Source organism: Pygoscelis adeliae, unplaced genomic scaffold (assembly GCF_000699105.1).
Source record: "Pygoscelis adeliae isolate BGI_AS28 unplaced genomic scaffold, ASM69910v1 Scaffold121, whole genome shotgun sequence".
In the NCBI taxonomy this organism is placed as follows: domain Eukaryota; kingdom Metazoa; phylum Chordata; class Aves; order Sphenisciformes; family Spheniscidae; genus Pygoscelis; species Pygoscelis adeliae.
Genome location: NW_008824359.1, coordinates 4,447,280 through 4,455,562, shown reverse-complemented (window position 1 = coordinate 4,455,562; position 8,283 = coordinate 4,447,280). Strand labels below are relative to the sequence as shown.

The 8,283-nt window shown below is 40.7% G+C and overlaps 1 long non-coding RNA gene across 1 annotated transcript; it reads right to left on the bottom strand.

Annotated features, from left to right (window-relative positions):
• Window positions 1-493: 493 nt before the first annotated feature.
• Window positions 494-7,967, bottom strand: LOC103913209. The gene is made up of 3 exons (XR_663411.1): window positions 7,773-7,967; window positions 1,736-1,785; window positions 494-654 (listed from the first exon to the last, which is right to left on the bottom strand). It is a non-coding gene; the product is annotated as an uncharacterized LOC103913209 (long non-coding RNA).
• Window positions 7,968-8,283: the final 316 nt, after the last annotated feature.

The window sequence follows — 8,283 nt, the reverse complement described above, 5'->3', positions numbered from 1 at the left end:
CTTAAAGACAGAGGCAAAGAAGGCATTAAGTACCTCAGCCTTTTCCTCATCCTTTGTCACTGTGTTTCCCCCTGCACCCAATAACAGATGGAGATTCTCCTTAGCCCTCCCTTTTGTTGCTAATGTATTTATAGAAACATTGTTTATTGTTGTTTACCAATTACTTATAATCACATTTAGGTTATATATCTCCATGTCCTAAGACATAGCCCCAAGTTTCCAAAGTTGGGTTAATGCCACTTGACTTCAGCAATCTAAGTAGTCACCTTGTCTATACAGTTCCTTTTCTCTATAGAATGGAGAGACACAACTCCACAGAATCTAAAGCAGATGAATACTTCCAGCTTTAGCGTAAAATGAACTGCCCTCTTAAAGACAGATACACATTCCAGAGCATCTGAAATCAATGGAGCTGAAACTCATTAAAGATCCAAATCTGAATTTATCAAAGTTACGAGAACTTCAGACCTTATTGACTAAAGACTTATCTATATGTTTACTGCATCTGGATTACATAGATTATTTATAAGAATTCTTAGAATCTGATTATATTTAACCTTTTGGGTTTAAGCCAAAAGGAAAAATAAAGGTGTTTCCCTCCTGACCCATCCTTGTAACTTCCTGAGAGGTAACTGCCACAGCCAGGTTGGATTTCTAAAAGAAACACAGAAGAGAGGTTAGAGAGAAAGATTGTAATTTCGGCAATCTCCAAACAAAACGATCAGGGGAACACATGCCGTTTCACACGGTAGAGTAGCAGGTGCTGCCTGCCTGAGATTTATGATTGTAGTTTACTGTCATTATTCTTATATTGAACATTTTAGACTACTAATAAAGTTAAATATCAAAAGCAAACCAATACTTCAGCTTATTAAACTTGGATTCACCTTTTAAGGCTCCTAGATAATCCTGAAAGTGCCAAAATCATAGTCACAACCAAGTTTAATCACTGTAACAGTGAGGAAAAACACTACAGCAGAATTTGAATTCCCTACGTGGAACCAGCAATACAGTACAAAGAGGCAGGTAAGTATCAGAGGTCAATGAGCACTCTTAGCTCGTGAGTGCATTTCTGGCCTGATGCAGCTCAAGGACTTCAAGGTATGTAACCCATACCAAGGCCTAATTTCAGCTATTACTAACCACAAATTCCTGCCTGGCACAAGTGGTCCATCAGCAAACAGAACGAAGCACATCTCCTCTTTACATTTTCTGTATATAACTCAGCCACAATTCTTCACATGGAAATCCTAAATAAGAGATTCTGAAACGTGTGCTGTGTAATCTGTATTGCAAACTTCTAGCATTCAAGACCAGCTATTAGGCTAATGATAAGACTGATTTAAAATCATGAGCTTAAATTACTAAAGCTCAAGAAACCTGGGAAAACCAATGAGCCAACTAGAAACTTTTGTAACTTCAACTTTTTTAATTAATGTTCTTTTGCTTTTAAGAACACACTTGCATTTCTTCACATTTTCTAGAAATACAAATTTATTTCTATCTGCATCTGTTCAACTTGCTCTGAGCGTGGCCTTGATAAGCAACTCCCACTGATCTTCAACCCCTTCTTACAAAGAGCGCTTGCAGGATTAAATATGCTGGGATCGTAAAAATTGTCTCCTTAGTCACTCTGCTGGCAAATAACTTGAGTAAGAAAAGAGAACACAGACACGTTCATGATGCAAAACAAGGAGCAAAGTCCAATTGCACAGTATTAAATCAAATGACTGACCTTTTTTTTTCCTCCACAAAGAAGACATTAGCAGGATACAGCAGCACCTGCTGGAGAGTATAAAATATCACAGGTAAAATAAGGAATAAGAGCATAACGTATGAGTATTATTTAAAAAATAAATAAATACAGTTGATGTGGATTTCATTAGTCAGAAATGTGTGTTACCTAAGTTCTCCTTTCCTCTGCCCACCTTCAAGAGCAAAGAAAAGTACCATTCAGCTCCAAGATCCAGACTTCACTCTTGTCAGAGTGATAAAGCCCCAGAGTAAACCTGACCACACTTAAGAATTTATCCAGGTGGAAATCAGGTGCATTTCAAATCACAAACCCACCGCTGGTTTACAACCCTTACATTTCATCTTCAGGGAAGACAGAAAAAAATTTCGTGCCACAATTCAAAAGTTATGTGATAACAAATGAGATCAAAACTGAGGCACCCACATTGTGTCCCGGGACCCTAGTGTCCTGGCCTGCTCCCCTGTGTCCTGTGCTGCTCCCTCCCTATTCCCCAGCCAAAAATGCTCTGCTCCAGCAAAGGAACAGGGCAGAGCAGCTGTGTGCACGTGCATCCAGTGAAGTGGGACTTCTCTCCTGCAGAGAAGTGAGAGGAAAGATGTTGTACGAGGCAGTAGCGCAGAAAAAGGTCTCGGCACCACTTTGCGCTTCATTCTCCTTTGGAAAATGAAGCTCTGTGAGGAACAGTCCCAGCCCCACAGCCACAAGAATGGAAGATTACAAAAAAGAGAGATCATCAATTTCAACCATTCCCTAAATTCCTCTGCTCCCAAATCTAGCAGGTGTTGAATTAATGTGGTAGTTAGTAATAGCAATACTTTCCACTGTTAGTTCTGCAATTCAAGTTGTGTCACTTACTATTGCATGTACCACCCGTACCCGTGTGAGCCATCCGGTAACACTGGTTATTTGCTTTGCAGAAACACAAATAACCACATAAAGCATAAGCAGCAAAATTCATACAAGGACAAAGAATGTGAGCAACAGAACTCCTCATTTTCAAGGTTTATTTTTTACTTCATGACTGAATTTCCATTTTTCTTCTAACCTTATTCTTTTTAAAGCAAGAAATAACAGAATTAACGTGACCATAACTCTGGTTAGTATACATAAGACACAAGTTACAGTCAACCAGCAAGATCTCTTAGGTCTCATTTTTAGAAGCTTTGTTTATACTAAGTTTAGCTGTCTATTGTTCAGCACCTAAATTAAGCTAATCACTGATTCCTTCTACCGTCCAATGGACAGCAACGGGCATCTCAGAGTATGTGATAAAAAGAGGTGGAAAGAATTATGTCAGAAGGAGATTAAGTATATTCTGGAGATGGTCTTTATCACTGCAAAACTCAAGTCATCTGAGCTCCCTAAAATTTATGTCTTTTTAGACAGCAAGGTTGGAATTCACCTACATTTAGAAGCCTACAAACGGACATCAAAACTCACACTAGGAACCTAGATAATTGCCTGGTTCACTACACAGACATTTATTGGTATTTAAATTGTTTGCTTAGACCAACTTGATTTTATCTGAAGGACAGCAAATATAGTAAGGGCCCTGACACACTTAGAATAATACGTTAAAATCAGACCACCGAAGCTACTAATGAAACTTCCTCTCTTCACCCTGTAACCCTAACAGAAATCAGCACCTCCAGCTTTGACTTATTTTAAAATGTCAAGCAGAAGACCAGCTTGTAAAGAAATTCCTGCATTTCTAGAGTCAGTTATCCCTCACCTCCAGAGCAGAAGAGAAGGGTGGAAAGAAGGAAGACTAACAAGAATGTCAGACCCCTAAACAGCATACCTCACATCTTCTCAGAGATTAATAATTAAAGGCAAAAAGCCACATTACACTATTTAATTCAGATTCCCAATACAGCAAGACTTTTACCTGGGTACCCCTTTATTAAAGCCAATACCTTGCATGTGTTCTAGACATTCCACAGTATTGGAAACTTCAACTCATCCATCAGTGCCACGAGTAGCTTCAGTACTTAATAGCCCTGTTTAGAAATAGCAACCTGTTTCTATTGGAATTTCTCAGGAGGTCATTTCCAGTTGGTTATTGCTTTGATTTTAGTGCTTTAATTAAAAGAGTCCTTCAGTTTTATTTGTTCTCCATGAAGATACTTCACACTTTAAGCAAAGAGCCTGTAAATCTCTCTTCATAACCTAAACAAATTGAAGTCCTTCAGTTGCTTGCTCTAACATATCTTTTTTCCAGCCGTAAGAGAAGCAAGAAAATTGAGCAGTTAAACCAAAATACTCAGGGTTCTTGGAAACAGCTGAACCTGAAACTGAATGATGGTAAACAAAGTTTTTTATGTCAACAGAAGCTGAGGGGTCTTAGCGTCCCACAGGGTCAAGCCCTTCACTTGCACTTAAGAGCACTCAATGCAAAAATCATGAATGTTCTTGGCCATTCAGGATGCTGGCTTTACAAAAATAACTTTTTTTGCTTTGTAAAGCTCAAACATTTTCAAAGCTTTGCAATGTGTAGTTCAAGTATATTATCACAACTACACCGTGGGCTCTGGGAGAAAGACTGTTTATGGTTTACAGACATATTACAAGGGAGTTGCAATAAAATCATACCACTTTGTTTTCACTCCTGACTGCACTAAATACCTGGATGAAATCAACTGCAAACAAACTTTCTTGCATCGTTTCCAGCCTCAGCTTTTACTTACATGGTTAGCAGCGCCTCATCTCTTCTCTTCACAGCTCATAAACAGTAATGCTTTATTCACTGCCGATCTTGCACTAAACAACATGAAGAAAAGTCCTTTATCCCGCATTCAAATCTTTTAGGAAGTCTCCGTGTACGGTACTTTTCTATTTTGGCTCTGTGCTCTCTACAAGAACGAGAGACTCGTGTTCCTCTACCCAGTTATTCCTACAGCCATTAACACTCACAGACCTGCATAATAGGTCTTCACAGACCTATTATGTATAATAGACATAACAGGTTTTCACAGACTGTGAAAAACAGCACTCTAGAGGTCTGAGCATCTGCAGCTCCCCACAATTTTTCAAAATGGGAATGAGTTGGTTGAGAAGGAGGAACAAGACTGTTCAGTATGGCCAGCCTTTGGATGGTCACCTTTGGACACCCGAGAAGATTGTCGGAACCACGCTGCTATAAACCGCTACCTCATGAAGGACAAGAAGCTGCATAGGTATGCTGACAATTTTATCTGCCTTGTATGTGTGCATATGGAGTTAGTTCGTCTTCTGAAACACATGCTTCAGCTCAGTCTCATATTAACTGTTGACATGTGCAGCTATAGCACTTTCTGTCTTCTATTTAAGGCATAGTAAGGAAAACAAAACACACAGAAAAACCATTTCAGAAGACAACTGTTTGGTACGAGACTTTGATCATTGCACCGTTTCACACAAGAGCCAGCACATCCTTGAAGCAGGCCTCCAGAAATCCATTTGTTGCTCAACTAACACTGGCCTGGATTCTGCAGTCTTGAGGGGCTGGCTCATGAATTCAGGACTCCACTGCGATAACGGTGATTTACCTTCACCCAGATTTTGCTTTGCTATTGACACTGCATAAAAGGCATATTTAAAGCCAACACATCAGTAAATTTGACTCTGCAAGAGGCAGACACTTCTCCACTGGGAACCAGACAAACGATGCAAAATAATTTTGCACAGGACACTCAACTCTAATGTTATCAACAGCTTTTAGTTGTTAAAAATACCAGCAGTAGTCATTGTCAACAGATATTTGAAAACCTGCTTTACCTGCTGCAGGGCCTAAACAATTATTCCTGATTTGGATGTTTCAAAGCCCTTTATTTGTGGTCTACCAGTTCCTTCTATAAAACTTTGTTTGGTTTGCTCTCCAACTCCATGGTTGGAAACTCCATTAGAATACCTGAAAGCCTAAGAAACACTGACTTTTTATTTGCCCAACTGCTCCAAGGAAACCATTTTTGTTTGCCTGTAAAATCTGGCATCGTTTCAACATCCTTGTTTACCTCTGAAACTAAACACCCTTAGAAAGCCCAGCAACCCGGCTTCAAGTTTGTTTACAGTGGAGGCTCTAGTAACTGAAATAGAGAAGGCAGAGACACCACACTATCACCCTGTCATGCAGCCTTAGGGGTATCATTCCAGAGACAGTTTGAGAAACAGCATGGTTAAGAGCCACATTTTGTTTATAGCCTCCATATACAACTTATTCTTCAGATTAAATGGGCACTAAAAGCTTGAAGTCTAATACATTTTAACAGCTGTTAGTCACCTAGTCCTTTTACAGTTTTATGAAACGGTTTTCTGTTTTGCTTCATCTCAACTATATAAAGATGCATCAAAACACAGTAAATGACTGATTAAAAAACTACTCATCAAAAATGATCACAGAGATCTCTGTCACATGGATAAAATTGAGAAAAAAATTGGAAAAACACAGAAAAATATTTCTCTTTCAATATTCAGTTATTTTAACTGTAAGTAATGAAAATGCCCTGCTTTTTCTTAAGAAAGTACTTGAGACAAGTATCTGAACTATTCATGTGCAACATCTAGTTTTCTTCCGAATAAATAAGGAGTTGCTTCCCCGCCACAACACTGCCAACAGGAGGGTATAGTTCCCCATCTAGAAATTAAGTGTTTTACTAAACCTAGCCAAACACTGAGAATATTTTGAGGTTGCCTACCCCTTACTTCCTGTCATTCACTAAATTCCACTGACACAAATGTGTGTAATGGTTTTCAAGCTGCAAATGCTCAGTTCTACTACAGCAGTGAATCCATACAGCTTCTGGCAGGATTTAGTATGGTCTAGTGCTTAGAACTGCAGTCTATGCAGACAAATGTGGAGTGGAATACAATACAGAGAGAGATTAAGGTGAGGGAAGGCAAGCATCTTGGTAGCTCCCAGTTTTACTTCTCTTAATTAAGTATACAGGTAACTCACCCATTTCCTGTAGGCATACACTGTAAATGGAAGCAAAAACTGTATTAAACATGTGATACGTGTTGGCTAGCCCAGTCCGAAGTCGGTATGGTATGCTGCCTTTATGATGTGTCAAACTGGACACATTATATTAGGCTGGGCTCATGAATAGGTGAATACCGTGAATAGGTTTCAAAGCACATGGGTAAGGGTAAACAAGAGATTACTCACACCTTTTAGGACTGAAGAGTTGAGTAAGTATGTTGCCAAACTAAGTTAGCAAAAGAGCCCTGATGCTTAAAATTTGTCTGTATCTCTGCATAAAGTTTATAACGAGACCTCAGTCGTAATTTGATGAAAGCGGCTAAAAAATTGCACCTGTTATGGATTCCCTTGACCTCTAATTCACTCGGTGTAATAAATATTTTGAAGGATACAAAACCACAAAAACATCTTGACTTGAACTTGATATATAACATGTGAATAGCTGCAAGAAGTCTTATCTAGCGCACCCGGAATTATTTTTTTTCCTCTTTTACAATCCTGTGCTTTGCCACACCTGCTACATTCCATAAATCAAGGTGAATCAGAGGCGTGTCACTTTATTCAGCCTACTGTAGCACATCTTTAGAGCCACTCCACTGTTGGCATGCACAGGTAGCACAACCTGCCAAACTCATGTGTATGTGAAAGCCATTAGAAAGAAACAAGTTCAAATCTATGCGGCATTCAGAACAAACACGCTAGCAGGATACACAGAATGAAATTCAGATCCTCTACTTAAGTCAATCACGAATATATAGACATATCTTTTCCTCAGTTTTTATGATGAAATTTAAAACGGAGTGACGACTTCTGCTCTGTGCTACTAAAGGACACTTATTTTCTCTACACAGAGCTGATTTCATTGTTATTCAGCACCAGTAACTTAACAGGTTTTGCAGAATTACTAATCCCTTCTCATAATAAAAAGGAAAACCAAGGGAATGTAAACTATGTGCCTTAATTTACGAAGCAAACCTACACCAGGACGCAAAACAGACCTCAACCCATCATACCACACGCTGCCTTCCTAAAAGCAGCACTGGCATTCAGAGTACTTACATTCCACAACACACACAAGTTCCTGCATGTATTCTAAGTTTTAGGGTAAACCAGTGCTGTCACGAGAGAGCACACAAAGGCCACGCGCAGGAAAGAGTATGAACAGTCAACTTTCAGGGCTGCGTGGCCGGAAGGGAGCAGGAGTCACAGAGAACAGGAGATTCGTAGTCACGCTGGCAACCACCACCGCCTTGCGAAGGCCACAGCCTGGGGCTGCCGCGACACCTGCGAAGGAGGCGGGTTAGAGGCATCCAGGAGAAAGGCAGGACAGCTGCCAGGAACGCACCCCGCCGCGCCTCCCCCCACGGCACCCTCCTGCAGCCGCGGGGCACCCCAGCAGACCCAGCACGCAGCCTGCACCCCAAGCGAGCTCTGACCCCTCACCAACAGGCCTCGCCGTCCCACCTCGGGGGCTAACGTGCTAACATAAAAACCCCTGCCCCCCTGCAACCCCGCCGCGTCTCCCTGCTTGTGACAGCCGCCTCCCCCCCCTCCCCCCAGCCCCGCCCCC